This window comes from Panicum virgatum, chromosome 9K (assembly GCF_016808335.1).
Source record: "Panicum virgatum strain AP13 chromosome 9K, P.virgatum_v5, whole genome shotgun sequence".
Classification (NCBI taxonomy): domain Eukaryota; kingdom Viridiplantae; phylum Streptophyta; class Magnoliopsida; order Poales; family Poaceae; genus Panicum; species Panicum virgatum.
The window spans coordinates 50482830-50499805 of record NC_053144.1 but is presented as its reverse complement, the minus strand read 5'-3'; the positions used below and the strand labels follow the sequence as shown (position 1 = coordinate 50499805).

Sequence of the window (16976 nt, the reverse complement as noted above, 5' to 3'; positions counted from 1 at the left end):
TGCACGAAACGAGCAAAATTGATCAAGATACAGGTGAACCCTATCACCAGTTCGCGAGCGCCAAGGAACGCTACTCCCCGTAGCTCGAAGCTCTCACATAAAAGCATCGCTACCCAAGTCTTCCTTGGCAATATGAAATGAATAACCATAAGGAAAGATACCTTTCCCCTTGGACTCCTTCGTACCCCCGCCGCAGGCTTGATCGTAGAGGTTCGCGAAGCTTTCTCAGCAATTCCCTTCGGAACCTTCGCAGCCCGAGTCCCAGCAGCTTCAGACCTTTTGGCTTTCTTGGCGACCGGACCCTTGGCAGACTTTGCGGAGAGCGCAGAAGTATTCGCCCCCCTCTTCCTCTCTCGAGGAGCTTCGCGACGGCCGTACACAACTCCCATCTGCAAAAAGCTCCGATTCACCCTAATCTTCTCGAAGCAAATGGCCTCAAATGAATCGCACTCCTTTGTCAGATAAGGTCCAGCAATAGCAACCGCCTCCTGCTCAATCTCTTCGACAATCATGTCGTCAGAAACTTCGTCTGACTTCCTCAAGCCAAAGTTTGGAAAGAGAAGCTTGTCTTTCAGACCAGCGACCCGAACCTTCGAGAAGGTCCCGGGCAACCAATCCCTTGTCAGCGGCCAGACCTACGTGGCCAGATACTCCTCGATTAGATCACAACCGCCCATGACGCGTGCCGCAGAAGCAAATGCGGAGTAGCATTCCTTATAGCCGGCAGAGGTTCTCCGGAAGTCCGCCTTGCTAACATGCTTGAATTCCTCAACCTTCACGGCAAGGGGATAGTAAACTCCCCCCCGAAGAACTATCACTCGAAAAACCTATCTTGGCATAAAACCAGTATTGCTCCCAGTCATCCTCCCACTTATTTTTCTGGCAGTAGGACAACTCCATTTTGTCAATTCCGTGAGTCCTATTAGTCCTCCTCGGGTGAAACGAGCAACACCCACTCTGCGCAGAAAAAACTTGCGAATCCTCGTCGAAAGAAACTTTCCGTGTCTGTGGATGCATTTCGTAAAGCCTGCAGAAAGCATCCACATTCACTGGACCCTCGAATGTTTTGACCACCCAGAAGAACTTCGACAGTTGCACGATGGCATTGGGAGTCAGGTGGTGCATCCGAAGACCAAACCGAGCCAGAATCTTCGAAAATGCGGGATCCAGCGGAAAACGCAATCCAGCAGCAAAGAAATACCGAAACACCATGCACTCTCCATCGCGAGGGTCAGGAGTAATTTCATCCTCAGGCGCGCGACAAACTCCAGGGCCAAAATATCCCTTCTCCTCATAACTCTCAACCAACTCCTGAGTCTCCCACGACTGACAAAAAATAAGAGTAGGAGGAGGCTTCTCACGGGAACCCATCAGCTCCGAAGGATCAGCCTCCACGTTGGACAAATCTTCCTCCCCCTCAGATAACTGCACCCTTTCCTCCACCGAAGGTTCCACGTCCTCGGATCTGATGGGTCTTGCAGTATACTTCAACCGGGCCATCCCTAAACAGGCTAAACGATTAGAGACACAACAGACCAGACGCGAAAAATGGGGCGAACAAGGGAGAAGAAACTTACAAGGACTAAGTAGAGCACTCCTTTCTTAAGCACCCCCTAAGTGCCGCGAAGGATGGGGCGGAACGAGTCACTTTCACGCCTCGAAGGATGGGGCGAATCAAAAAGCGCCGCGTGTCAAATTAGACAAGCTGACAAAGGTTTGCAAAACACGAGAACGTGAAAGAGACTCTTCACCCCCGCCCCCTTTTATAGGGGGGTAACTTCGCACTGTTCACCCAATGGTAAAATCGAGGAGAAGTCATAACGACGTCGAATCAGGCCGCGACGCGTATCAGCAAACACCTTCGGTTCACGCCCACCTCCGACCTTCGGTGGAGACGCTTCCGCACAAATGTCTTGATCGATCCGTACTCTTCGAGGGTTCGGTCGGTCGGAGTCGGACCTCGCCCACGAGGGACTACTGTTGGGGATCGCCCCCTCGCGAAGGTGGCTGAACCCGAAGGTTCGTCAAAGATAGTAACCTTCGCTAACCACAAAGAATCATTTTTTCTCCATTTATCAGTGAGAGCAGGGATGACAATTGCTCCCGGTTGGCGAAGGTTCGAGAAGCTCGTCAAGGTACGACAATCGCTCCCGGGCGGTGAAGGTCTTCAGGAACTCGTCAGGGTCGTGCACCCGGAGGTGACGTCCGGGACCTCCGGGACTCAGCGGGCGACATGGAGGTGACGAACGATAGAGGCGGAACATCACAAAGCCTGACGAAGGTTCTTGCCGAAGCTTGCCATGCGCCATGCTGCATGTGACTCGAGTAGGAGTGTCCAATTCGAACTGTCTTACCTGGTGAAATTACCGAATACCCCTGATGTAATCTCATGACCTTTGTAGTAACCGGAGGGGCATTCCTGGAATACTGTAATAAGGTTGGGGGTATAAATACCCCCTCCACCCAACGTTGTATGGGGTTGAACACTTGGAGACAATATAGTTCAATTACGATTGTGCAGATCATTCCCTTGTGTTGAACTTTTTGTCCGAAGCTTATTTTTCCCCTTTCTGTTTGGAGATCAAGTTCCGGATCCCAACAGATGCCCCATCGGAGCAAGCACCCGTGTAATGACACAAGCCAGCACACTATGTCAGGATTCCAACGGCTACTATTTGGACGCAGAGAGACCGGTTGAACCGACGCCTAGCATCGGATATTCCGATGGTCCCGATTTTTGTGCAGTGGGTTTGCAACGGCTATGGGGGCTCCTCCACACTATATAGGTCGACCCCCTGGATCATTTATGATGCATTTGATGCATTTAATACTTGAGGCCACCCAAGAGAAGAAGAGAGAGTGTTTTGAGCTATGAGATGAAGATCTAGAGCTTGTTTGTGTTCCAAACTTGAAGAAATCAACCTTTGCAAGTGTAGCAAGTGTGCTTGAGCTTAGGGCCAACTGAGTGTAGGTCAAGTGAAGACTTAGGAGCTTGTTACTCTCGGTGTTTGACGGCACCTAGACGGTCTTGGTGATCGGGAGGTTCTTGGTGAGCTCTTGGAAATTGTAAGAGCCCCAAGAAGAGAAGCTTGTACACGGTGTGAAGCTCGCCGTTCCAGAGATGGAGAAGAAGCATTCTTAGTAATCACTTGCTTCTTGATGGAGCAAGGGAGCAATACTCTTGTGTGGTGCTCCAACGTGGATTAGAGGGGAGCGTCAATTCCTCGATACCACGGGGAAAAAATCTGGTTGTCTCGTGTCTCTTGCTTTTACATTCAAGCAATTAATCTACTTTGTTTATATTCTTACTCTTAATTGCTTGTTGTTTGACTAAGGACAATCCCATGTTAGTGTGACCTTTTTGCCAAAGGTTTGATCATGCTAGCATGTTAGTGTGTTTACCCACCTAAAAACCTTTTGTTAGTGTGCTCTAGTCGATAGGTTTCAAATTTATAGATTGAGCAATACTAATTTAGACTAAGGACTAGCTAAAAATTTAAAAAAGTTCCAATTTAACCCTCTTTTTACGCCTCGATCCTTTCAGCAGGGCGAAGGAGCCTGCGGATAAGGTTAGGGCCGTGATGGCTGAGGGCAGGCCGCTGGACAATAACGTCAAGGACATGATCCGCCACATCGTCGAGCTACCGCGGAAGGAGGAGGACATGGCTCTTGGTGCGGCAGAGGTCGTGAGCAAGAGCAAGGAGGACATCGTCAAGATGGACGACACAGATGGCAAGCTCCCAGTGGCTTCCTGATAAAGTTCCTTGAATTACGCAAAATAAGCATATACTACTGGTCCTTTTTTTGGTGACAGGTGCCTTGTAGTAGTAGCAATGTAGTAGTATATTTCAATGCTCTTGAAATTAAGCCATTGTTGTCTGGTTGAATCGTGCAAAGATGAGTTTAACTAGTCCTCTCTTTATGGCAAATACCAGCTAAAGCAACTTTATTAGTGAAGTAACAGAAAACAATACCATTTATAGTGTTAATCTATTACAAAATAAATTGAGGGTCTACGTGCATGAAAAGATTTACATTGCGTTAACTATCATGTACCATATATGGAGTACGACCAGATTCTCTCTCTCTCTTTAGCGACCGTTTCTCTCAAAATCTCTATTTTTACTACATCTTATGGTACACAAAGATGACCTTGAAGTAGTCTAGTAGATACTAGAAAGGGCCGCGGCATTGCCGCGGGTGGCCAGTGGATGTGCCCGTGGTATGATTTTTTTTATTTTTACGTGTGGTTGGCTAAACATTTTTTTTGAAATAAATGCCAGAGTACGTTGAGCCCATAGGAACGCTATGTGGAAATGTTGTAGATTTTGGAATATTAGGTATATTTTGTTTTGAAGTGTATCTTTGGTTGAAATGTGAAAATTTGTGCAAGAGAATTGGAAAGGAGCATTGAATTCTATTTGCTTTATATGAAATTTGTAGATTTTTTAATTTGGAGTAAATTTTATGTTGAAGAGTTGTTAATTAAAAAGCATTTTGGTGTTCGGATGTTAACTATAATGGGGGAATTATAAAATTGAGTCCAATTTTTTAAGTCTCATATGTAGAAAGTTTGTTAATTTCGAAATTTTGAACCGCTTCCACGTTCAACATTTTTTAATTTGAAGATTTTTTGTCGTCGGAATCGTAGGTGGAACGGAATTTATATAGGCATTTGTGTGAACGAATTACGAGAATGCTTAGAATTTGAAATTTTTATGTATGCGAAAGATTTAGGTTTTGAAAACTTGATTATTTTTTTGTTGAACACTTTTTAATTTTAGGACATTTCGTTGTTCGAATGGGTCGCATATAAACATTTGTGTGAATGAATTGTGGAAGTGTTTTAAGTTTAAAATGTGCTCTGTAATAAAGTTGTATATTTTGAAATATTAAGCAAATTTTATGTTGGACATCTTTTGGTTCGAACGTGTCTTGGTGGTCGAATTGTATGTGTAGTGTCGCTAGTGTAGAAGTAATGAATGGAATGAATTGTTACATAATTTAAGCAAAATCCGAGGGTTTTTCGAAGAAAATTCCTGAGAGAGAAAGGAGGGCGGGTTGATTATTAGAAAATGTAGGGGGTCTTCTGAAAATGTGCCTGGCCGGGTGGTGGTGGACTGTAGGTTGGTTTTGGCAAAATCTGGGGGGTTTTTTCGTAAAATTTTCTGAGAGGGAGGGATGGACGGCAGGTTTTATTTCGAGAAAGTTCGAGAGTTTTTTTATATAAAATAGAAGAGAAAAACTCAACCTTGACCGTCCGTCCGGCCGATCCGACGGCCGGGATTTGCCAGCGACGTGACACGCTCAGGCCGCGGTTTGTTGCGGGAATCGTAATTAGAGATATGTGCAGTACTGCATTCATCTCCATACCTAACATCCAGGGTTTACCCGCCTCATAATAAGATATTCTTTTAGGGTAGCCTGATAATATGATTGCACAATCGTGAATGGCCTGAAGCAAGCCATTACGCAATTGTGCCACATGCACTCGTCCCACACAACATGAATGAATAAATATACAGTTTTTTTGACTGAATAAATATATAGTTGAGTCACCTCATGGACTAGCAGAGATCAAAGGCATCACATGTCTTAGGAAAATCCTACTAAGTGCATCCACTATCATGTTTACTTAATTTTCAAGGGAGATACTATATATAGAGTCAAATCATAATCTAATCAAGCCACTTCCTCTTTTCTTAAGTTTAACACCTTCTGACTTCACGAAATTTAAGAAAACAACAGTCGGTCTGTGTGCCCCCACCCCCCCCCCCCACCCCACCCCCACCCACCCCCCACCACACACACACACACACCCATTCTAGTTGCCTTAATAGATAAAACCTGTTAATCGTTCCATCCACTATATATTGTCCCTGTCACACAATATCTAAAATGGAGAAAAAAAACACTTGAAGTCCATCAACTTATAAGAGGGTGTCACTTAGGTCCATAAATTCAAAAGGTGCATTTCTAAATACATAAACTTGTAATTTGTGTCCTCACAGAAAAACTTGTAATTTGTGTCACATAGATTCACGAACTCTAAAAGTACATTTAATTTCTAGGTCCATAAATTTGTAATTTGTGTCACCTATGTTCATACTCCTTCACCTAGCCCTCATGCAATGATGTGGCACCAACAAGAATCATCATGCTGCGGAGGGTCACTGGAGTTTCACAAGAAGGATGAAATTCAGGCACAAATTCCGAATCCAAGAGCATATATAGGAAGATGAATGAGGGGATATGGAGGACACATTTTGGAAGTTGTGGACATAGATTAGGGTTCAGGGGGCACAGACTGCCATTTGAGAGTTCTGAAGCTGAGGTCTAGATATGACCAAAATCTGTAATATTTTTTTAGAACAGCCCGTAATAAGTGGAGAGAAGGTGTGATGACATTGGGTCAACATTTGTTGGCGCATCCATGGCACATGATTGCTCATGGATGAAGCAATGAAGGAACACATGGAGTTGCTCAACCATAATGAGAGCCCACTCGAGGGTGTAGTATGGTTAGGAAGACGGCCTTCGAGGTCACTGCTGTGGAGAGCCATGGCAGCAGCGATGACATGCTTTGTTAGGATAGCATCAACAACAGCTCCTCTCGTGGCCATCCTTGCAAACAATAATGGCGACATGCTAATACGGTAATACCGCGCCCACAGTGTGCTCGATAAAATGCAAGATATGTCAGTGCTATGTGTACACGCGGTAGAGTACGGGCCTAGGTGATACAAATTATTACAAGTTTAAGGACCTACAAATACACTTTCAAAGTTTGTGAATTTAAGTGATACAAATTATATGTTGATAGACTCAAAAATGCACTTTCGGAGTTTGTGAGCCTACGTTTTTAGTGTTTCTGAACCTAAGTAACACAACTTGCAAAGTTGATGAACCTAAAATGCACTTTTAAAAATTGTGGACCTAAGTGATACTCTTTTACAAGTTGATGGACGTCTGGTGCATTTTACTCTTTAAAGTATAATAGTAGTATGTAGTTGACACTCCGACAATAAATGAGATAGATATTAAAGTATTACTATATATATCATGTCCAGTCAATTATAATGATGGCTTACTGAGAAGGAAAAAACAATTGATAGTGAGCTTAACCACAAAAATCGTGGATCATTTGATACGCCATTGTCCCCATCACCCAAGAATATAAAATGTACGATTACAACTTGATGTACGTATGATAAAATATAAAATTAATGAAGGTAAGTTGCACAAAATAAAACAAGGAAAGTAAACCACTATATTATAACTCAAGGATCCAATTTTATAAAAGCATATCAATCATGCACATTTCTTGCATGATAGTGTTTGCTCAACCACCAAAGTAGAAGAAAACTATTATTGATTGATTAATGTCATTAGTTGAGCCAAATAGATAAGTAGGTGAATCTTTATAAATGAAAATACGAGAAAAGAAGATACTTTGTTGTCTTATGTACAAGCTTTAATTTGCGATCGTATTTGGTGTAAAATCCAAATTATTTGTGTAAGTTGTTTGTTATTTCTACAAGTATCGTTGAGAGAGGTGTTATGTGTATACGGGTCAATCGACTCACATAGAGTGTTAGAGCATCTCCAGAAATACTCCTAAATTAGACCCTCTACTTGTTAAGTAGAAGATCTTCCTATTTTTGAGGACTTAGATTTTTTTTCCCATCCAACTCCGGCAATAGTCTCTACTAGAAATGGTCGCGGCATTGCCGCGTGGGGCCAGTGAACTGGCTGTTTGAGTTATAGATGCGTTGCTTTTTGCAGTACATTTGTCTTTTTAGTCTGCATTTATGTTTGGCAACCTACGGAGGTGGCGTGTTATTGGAACCGTCTTTAATTGGAGGGCATATAATTTGAGATTGAATTGTGTAATTAAAATTTGGATATTTGTTGCTGTGTTTTGTCATACTACTACACTGAGTGGCTTTTTATTTCTTGCGTGGTGCCGTGGAGTAGTATTTGTTTATTTGTTCACCGCAAATGTACCTTTTTTTTACTGTTGCAACATTTTGTAAAATGAATCCATGGCTTCGTTATTTTCGTATAGTTGGTTCAAAGCCTGTAGTTGCTCTTGTTATATATTTTGTAGAACTCCATTATCATAGAGGCATTTTTTAAGTAATACAGTATTTGTGTAATAAAACTATAGCTATCATATTTTTGGGCTACATTTATTGTGCGAAAAGAAGGTATAAAAATATTTATTAAGGAGGGAAACCAAAAGGTCAATTTCACTGCAAAGCATGGAATTTATCAATCCATAACTTATTTTTGTCACATTTCGCATGAACTACATTTAATTGGACCTGTAACTTTGGATCTTGCTATGAGCTCCGAATTGTTTAGTCAGAATTGGGATCTTATTGGTAGAATATGAACATTATTTACTGTAGTTTTGAAGAAAATTTGTATAGTGCTCTCCCCCTTCTCACGTGGCGTGGGGCTGCCAGGTTGGAGCGGCCCAGTTGCCGCAGGAGGCCGGCGCGGCTAGTCCAACGCGCGGTTGGGGGCCATGCGGCGCAGCAGCAAGCGACCGGACCGGTCGCACAGGCGACCGGCGCGGCCCGACGACGACACCGAGCAGAGCGTTGCTGCGGAGGGGTAGGCCAGGCCGGTGCATCCCGGCGATGGCGGCGAGCAGGGGTTCGCGACGGTACAGCCCGCGGGAAGCTCGTTGGTGGTTCCTCCTCCTCTGCTCTTCTCCTCCACGGACCACGATGGTCCGTGCCGCGTCACCGGCCGAGCCAAGCTGGAGCATGGAGGTGTCGGCGTGCCTTCTTATCGACCGCCGGTCCAAATGGCTGTGCGCAAGATAAAGACGGAGGCGGCAGAGAGGGCCATGCTCATGGTCAGGACCGCGCCGATGAGTTGCAGCCTTGGTGATGTGGGGAACTTCCTCTGTTGGCCGGGACCGCGGCCTGCCTGGGTCCGGCCGTGCAGAGCTACAGAGTGGAGGCGTTGCCATGGATCAGTTCAACGGCCTGGGCGGCGGCGCTGGTGTCGAGCGGCGAGCAGAAGCAAGCAAGAGGGCGGAGGCCGTTGGATTTTAGATCTACGGCTGAAGTTTTACTAAATACATGGCCACGCTAGTTAGCCTTGGTTTGGTGCGTGAATCGTATATAGAGATATGTCAGCCCCTACTTCCTCGTGACATGTGGAGCTTACTTGTCATATCTTCTTTCTTTTTTCCCCTTCTTCCCATCTCCTTTCTTCTTCCCCTCTTGTTAGCATAGAAAGCAGAATGCGTCCGGCGTCGCAAGGGAGGTGATGCTTGATTGACGACATCGCTATCAGTCCACATTTAAAATACCGGTACCCGGTATTAGTACCGGTTGGTATCACCACTCGGTATTATTGTGTAGCCTTTAGTACTGATTGGTGTTACCATCCGATAGTTAAGGGTTTTTCATGAGTTCCTTCAAAAGCAAAATGTCTCTCTTGTAATCACAAGTGATACGTAGCTGAGATGGTATTAATGTAACGTGCGAGACAAGAGGTTGCCTTACGGCTTCTGAAACCAAATACCCCCTAAATCTCTCACAACCCACTCCAATTTCTTTCAAACCGAGCAAGCCTGACGGGGAATTCAGAAATTAAATGACGACGAAACATCAGTGGCAATACTAGAATTCCAGGTTGCCTTGCGGCCTGAAGATGCCGCTGAAGTCACGGATACTGCGGGGGGTCCGTGACCGCTGCGACATTAAAGCTCTCGAAGTCCGTGCCGGCAAGCTTCCCGACGATCCGACGTAGCCCCTCAACGCAGCGTGGGTTGAGACGTTCCGCTGCTGGGTGTCGGCAGGGAACGCAAAGAGCTCTGGCATGCAGCTCTCGAACAGGGCCGCCCGCTGGAGCTCCGACGACAACGCATTCAGCCCCACCAACCATGGACGCCGTCACCGCAGCACGAGCTGAGGCCCACCCAGCCCGCACAGGTTGACCTTGGGAATCGCCATGATCTTGCTTCTGCTCTGTGCCTGGCTTCCAGAGAGCAAGTACAATAATTGGTTTATACTTTTTTTTAATAGATAACATAATTGGTTTATACTTTATAACCAAGTAAATGCTAACACGGAGGAGAGAAGAGAGGAGAGTTTGACTCTCATGCGAACACAGGCTAATCACGAGGTATATGAAGGGATTATACATTAAACGAATGTGAGGAAGATTGGAAAAGAGAAGATGAGATATAGAATTAAAAAAATTCTTATAGACAAATAAGAAATCACTATGGTAATGACTTCAAACCGGCTTGCCGTAATTTAGTTCATCTGCAGGGCCGGCTCTATCTACCCACGCGCTGCGTTTGGCCCACCTCGTAATAATTATTCTCCCTACCATCTTCTATCTCTCTACCCGATGGTTCTCTGCATCTCCACTCTCCCCGCAGGCCATCCCATTCCCCTCCCCCTACCCAACCTGCCGACCTTCCATTCCCCAGGCAATGGAGCCGTCCTTCTCCTCGCTTCCGGCTCCCTCCTTTTTGGTGCTCCGCCCACGGCGCGAGGGCTCGCGGAGGCGCGGAGCCACCCCTCCCCTCCCCTCCCCCTCTCCTGATGGAGGAGCTGCGGCAGGGTAGGGCATGGATCCGCGGTGCGGCACGACGGAGTAGTTGCAGGGCCGCGGTGCAGGAGCTGGTGGCTGTGGCGACCGGCGCGGAGCAAGGGGCCGCGGGCGGCGGCGTGGATCCCGGCGACCATGGCGACGGCAGGGCGCGAAGGCGTAGATGAAGGGCCGCGGTGCGGAGCTAGCGGCCATGGCTTGGAGCCGGGGACCGCGGTGGAGGGACGGATCCCCGGTGAGCACGGCAATGGCAGGGCGCAGATGCAGGGACAATCCACAAGCGTCGAAGTCTTCATCCCGACGAGCAGCGAGGAGCATGACGAATATTTTCGCTAGGTGTGTAAGAATTTCTCCCCCATTTTTTCTAGGTCATTTCCCTAAAAAAATCAGTTATATGTTCCAATTCTGCCACCAATATAGCAGCACCGTCTAGATCGTGATGTTGATTTTGGGGACTTAAACAGTCACTAGGAGTGAAGAGTTCAATCAGATGTGTTGCTATTCTGCTTAAGATCATCTCCCATGAAATTTGATGCAAATCCATTGAGTCAACATAAATATGATAGACAAAGTACTAGATCAGTTTTTACATGACACATATTCCGTAATTTGTAGAACCATAGGACTAGATCCTATAGCATAGCAATTAGTACCATAGTTTGTAGGACCAAATCCGTTTTTCAATATATTATGTTTCTCGCCCAGTCAATTCTACTATTTTGAACTAGACAATCTTAATATTTCAATTAGGTGATACTATCACTTTTTGCTGCTAATTGTAGAAGTTCCAGGCATAATGGCAAGAGGTTGCTTTCAAACGATCAGGTGAGGGGTGAGATTGTGCACCGTGTTGTTTTCGAGTGGATTTTTGCTTCATGCGGTGATTTTGCTCAGCCCCTTGCACAAATTCATTGCCATCCTATAGCTTGATTTTTTTTATGCTTTAGATGCAGTGGAGAGAAAAAATCAGAGAGCCTTTGGGAGGTGATGTCCATGAAGGTGCGGCCAGTAGAGAGATTTGGGTCTGCCTCCAAAATCTTCAGGTCTTCCTAGAGTCTGCCATTCCAGTTGCCATGGAGGTCGGCTCTCATGGTGAGATGTCTAATGCATCTCTGCAACTGTTGACACCAATCATGTCTTTTCCGTTGTCTATTCATTTTATTCCATCTTTTATGTTCTCTTGGTAATATGTGATTTGTCCATTAAAAATTTTTGCTAAATCATCAAGTAAATTATTAATTTCAGTTTCATGTTTTCGCATTCTAATTCTAGCATTTTTCAATGTCCCTACTCATTATTTATTAGGTTTCATGTAGGCAACTTATGCTAAATGAATATGCAAATTATTCATTTTGGTTTAGCATTTTTTTTAGGAAATGCATTTTGGGATCATCACTGTCAAATATTGTGAGCACCTTCTCTCCCACCTTCCTCTTGTGCCGGTGCATTAGATTTTAGAAAGGAAAAAGTCCACTTTTGGCCCCTCAACTATTGGGTTTGTTCAACTTTGACCTCCAACTACGAAATCAGACACAATGGACACCTGAACTTTCAAAACCAGATCAATTTATACCCAGAGACTGATTTGGGTGGTATTGAGCTGATGTTGCGGTGGTTTTGACTACATGGACCATGAAGTGGACCAAACTGGCCACGTGGACACGCTACCTCCTTCTCCCCTATGCCAGCGACGACCACGACGAGGGCGCGGTGCCGCAGCTTCCCCCGCCGGCCCCAGCTGCAGCTCTCCTCGGCCTCAGCAGTGCCAGCAGTGGCGGTCGCGGCGCGAGCACGAGCTCGGCACGTCTCGGGCGGTGGCGGTGCGTTGTGCGCCATGATCTCCGCCAACACGCGGCGCTGCACCTGTCCAGCCCCTGCCATCACGCTCTCGATGTACTCCAGCGCCTCCCGGTACGCCGCGGGCACCGCCGCCTCGCGCATGGTGCCCGGCGCCATCTCTGACTACAGCTCCGCATCAGCTTCCATGACACAGAGGCCGCGGGCACCGCCGCACGGCGAGGCGCCAGTGGCCAGCACCTTCGTTGACGTCGTGCCGTAGTTGAACTGCATCGCCGCCGGCCCTCCCGCTGGTCGGCCACCTCCACCTCCTCGGCGCGCTGCCGCACTGCGCGCTCCGGTCCCTGGCACAGGCGCACGGGCCTGTCATGCTGCTTTGCCACTGAGCCAAGGTGTTAGAGAAATTCTCCATCGTCGAAGAAATTCGTCGTCCCCGAGCAAGCTCTGGCCGATTCCTCCAGCCTACAACCTCGTGCACACCCCACCTCCATTCCCAACAGATCTGTTCAAGCCCTTGTGCCCTGAATCGCCGCTGAGTACCCTGCCCTATTCCGCTCGCCGCCTGCAAGGTAGTTCACGGTGTGCCCTATGCTCCGGCTGATTTTCTCCCAATACGACCGCATGGCTAGCTCTCCTAGGTTGTGTAGGTGCTTGTAGTGCCATTTGTTGGCTTGCTGTGTGCGTGCCATCGCCAGGACGCCTGTGCCGCTGCCATGTCCACCGCCGGGTTTTGCTGATCGCGCGTTGTCCAAATTAGGGAGCGCGCTATCCTAGGCTCCCATGATGCTACTCGTGCTGCTTGTTGCCTTGGATCTATGTTCCCCGCACCTGCTGGCCGCTTCGCGCCGCCGGTCAAGCCCTAGCCGTTGCCGTCGCCGTTAACCACCGCCTCACCTCTGCCTTTGAGCTCTAGCACCACCCATTTGTTCACCATGTCTTGTTGAGCCCCACGGTGCCCATGGCTTGGCCGAAGAGGATCGCTGCCGGGCGTTCCTGGATGGGTCAGCGCTACCGCACCTCGGTCAAGGCCGGCGCGTGCACGACATGGCCATGTGCAACGCCAAGGGTCGGAAGGGGCCATATTGCAATTCTGTTCCCCTCCTACGTGGCCCTTTGTCCACGCTGGCCCTGCCACGTAGGCGAAAATCTGCCATGTCATGGTCAATGTAGTCAAAACCACCGCCACATCACCTCGATACTACCCAAATCAGTCTCAGGGTATAAATTGATCTTGTTTTGAAAGTTCGGATGTCCATTGTATCCGGTTTTGTAGTTGGGGGTCGAAGTTGGACAAACCTAATATATAGTTGAGGGGTCAAAAGTGGACTTTTTCCTTTTAGGAAATGCTTCTTTTCGTTAATCCTCATGTGTGCTCAGGCGTTTTTGAGATAGATTTTTTTTGTTGCTATCAGATGGATGTATGCTATCATTTGGATTGATAAAAAGTTGGTTGTCATTTTTTTTTGCTACCAGTGTCCTTTATTTTCGCTCGCTAGAATCCTGTAACTATGGTTCTAACAATCAATTCGTACAACATACTTCAGACAATACTATGGTTCTGAACTAGACAAAATAGTTTACTTCATTAGCCAATGTTTAGTTTAGAGTTTTATACAATTCATTTTCATTGGCTGCCTAAAATACTAGGTAATATCAACTATCAGCACTGGTATAGCACTGGAACCTAATTCTTTAGCCTGATCTGACCATATGGGAGTAAATTCTATGTGTGCATCCGATCCATCTTGAGAGTACATATACAATATGGGATAAATTCGGTAGTTATGTGGTTCTCAATTAGGCAATAATATTGCATTGAAAAGGTAAAATAGTTTACTTTTTAGGCAATATTATTGAACATATGTCATAGGGAGATCTACTAGATCTAAAAGCAAGATCTTTGGAACTATTGTTCAGTTTTTTTAGCATGATCTGAAATATGACAGAATAGGATCATTCCACTAGATCCCATCTGTTGCTCCTTTCATTAGACATCTTCCTCCTTTCTTCTATATGGAGGGATAGCAGGCTTTCTTGCAAGCAGCAGCCTAGCCGAATGTATAGGGCAGCTGAACACGGCCATGGGTACACAATTCATACTTTCCTACCTTTTATATCTGTGCTTCATAATTTGCGCATAAAACAAATACATGGTCGTTAGACTATGCAACCTTATTTTCTTTTTTCTACACATCATGCAGCTAGCCTACTCGGCCATTTTTATCCACATCACATCCCTGTAGAAACCGCAGCTAACAACACATATTGACGTCACCTCTTTTACAGCTCGTGTTCACATTCTTGTGCTGTATCAAAATAGTTTAAGAATATTTAACTGGCATTTAAGTAGTACTGAGGTAGCAATTTAATAATATTTGGTAGGCAATTTCAAAATGGTCGGCCCAAGCATTTTAGATAATACTTAGCTATTTTTCTGCTCAACTAAACAACTGTAACTCCTGACTCAAACATAAAGCACTTTTGCTGTTTTGTATAGATGCTTTAATTCTGTTTGTGTGCACCAATATCCTAACAGAGGTGCTTCCATTGTTTCATCTACGGTGAAGAAGGCTGCCCAAATTATTCTGCAAGAAGATGCAGTAAGACTTCATTCAAGAAACTCTTAGATTTTTAAAAAGCAGTATTTCTTTGCTTCTCCATGATCAAGCTCTGAAAACTATTTTTGTGGCAGACTAGATATGAGAGATCATCAATGATGTGATAACCAAAACTGGTGAAGCTTCAGTTTTACACGGACAGTTCTCCTGCACCTGCTCTCCCTTCTTAGGGGAGTTCCTAGAGAGATTTCAGCTCTTTTGAGTGGCCATAAATATTATGAAACTTTTTTTTCTTGAATGCGCAGGAGAACTGTGCATCAATATATTAAGAAGAAAAGGGAGGGGTAGAAACCCCAGGAGATACAGTTATGGGCCTGTATCGTGCCCTTACAACAAACCCCAAAAATGCTCTTCCCTCAAACACAATGACGCATCAACAGTTTTTTTTATGTAGGATAGTTATGCTAGATCAACAAGCAAATTGTCCATTGCAATGTCACATTTTTTTGTGTTCTTGTTTTAGCAATCTTTTCATATGTTAGTGAATTTAGTATTTTGGTCCTACTGATCAACTTTTGCAGCAAACATTCATTTTTGGTTTAGCATTTTTTGTATTCCAGTTAAGCATTTTTATAATCTGATTATCTGATTCAATTCTTTGTGTTTGGTGCTAGTATGCAGGCTCATACAAATATGATGATGGAGCCAGTCCAAACCATTTTTGGTTGTAGAGGATGAGGGCGGGACACTTGTTTTTTATGAATGTTTAGATAGGTGAAACTGCCTTTGAATATGCTGTAATTTGCTTACAGTTATTCAAAGCTTTGCTTTTTCTTTGTAACCATCGAGTTGAATTAGCTGTATTAAAAATGTAGAATGTCCATAAGCAAGAGGGCAGCTATGTAGATCTGAATATGTGGGCAAACATTACTATTTTACTAATAATTGATGCTAGACCAGCTTGTTTTCATGCACTAATTGAGATTTTTTACCAAATATGGGAAACAGTTTTTCACTGTTCATGTGCACCTTTCCTATTTGGGGTGGCCGTATGGCCGGCCTAATTTACAGCCGGCCGTACGTTAGCCACATCCACTATGGTAATGAAGGATCAGACAGACGACCAAAGGGGGATGAATAGGAGCCTTTAAATTTTTTTCAAGAGAACAAGACCTATGTCCCGAATTCAACCCGACACACTTCTCTTCTAACCACTAAGGTGACACAAGGCAACACGTGACGAGTTCACCCTAGAAACGGTTAGGAAAAGCTCGACGCAAAGCGAAAGCAAGTATAAAGCGTTTCACTCGAGCAAGACACACAAAGCGGAAGCAACAATTTATCAAAGTGCAGAACAGCTTTCACTTAACCAAGAATTTAAGAGCTATCTGACATGCAAGCAAATCCACAAGAAAAGTTCAGCTCACGGGTCATCCAAATAAATAATTGAGAGTGCATAACCATAGAGAACAAAAAACTAACAATTAATTTACTCTCTACATGCGCATGCAAGCAAGGATTAGCGAGATCAAAGGCTAATTACGACAAATCAAATAAGCATGCAAAATATTCCTAGACATTAGCAAGAGTAATGACTTGACTAAACATGTAGATTAACAAACATTAATACTAGCACAGATTAAATGCATGTGATGGCCCTGTTTGGTTCTCTGTGCTAGAGAGTGTTAGGAAACTTTGACCGCTAATTACGGTGTTAAACAAAGTCAGTTTACAAAACCAACTCCAGAACCACTGCGCTAGGAACCATGAAGAATCTAATGAGGTCTTTTGACCGCGTGATTAAAGGATGATTACTGTAGCATCACTGTAGCCAATCACCAATTAATTACCGTCATTAGATTCATCGCGAAAAGTTACATCCATCCCTAAAAAAATTTTGCAAATAAATTTTATTTAATACTTCATGCATGCGATATTTTTTTTTAACGTACGTGCTAGGACGCTAGTGTGATCCAACCACGGCCATAAAAAGAAGCACCGTGGGCTGCTTGGGAGCTGCCTGCTCCTATTGGCCAG

The 16976-nt window shown here is 45.1% G+C and overlaps 1 long non-coding RNA gene across 2 annotated transcripts; it reads left to right on the top strand.

The window, feature by feature from the left end:
- The first annotated feature begins 10739 nt into the window (after positions 1-10739).
- LOC120652018 lies at positions 10740-15917 on the top strand. Of its 2 annotated transcripts, XR_005666419.1 has the most exons (4): positions 10740-10920; positions 11532-11676; positions 14918-14981; positions 15074-15917. It is a non-coding gene; the product is annotated as an uncharacterized LOC120652018 (long non-coding RNA). The 2 variants fall into 2 exon arrangements; XR_005666418.1 differs by having other exon boundaries at positions 14918-15917.
- The last annotated feature ends 1059 nt before the right edge of the window (positions 15918-16976 follow it).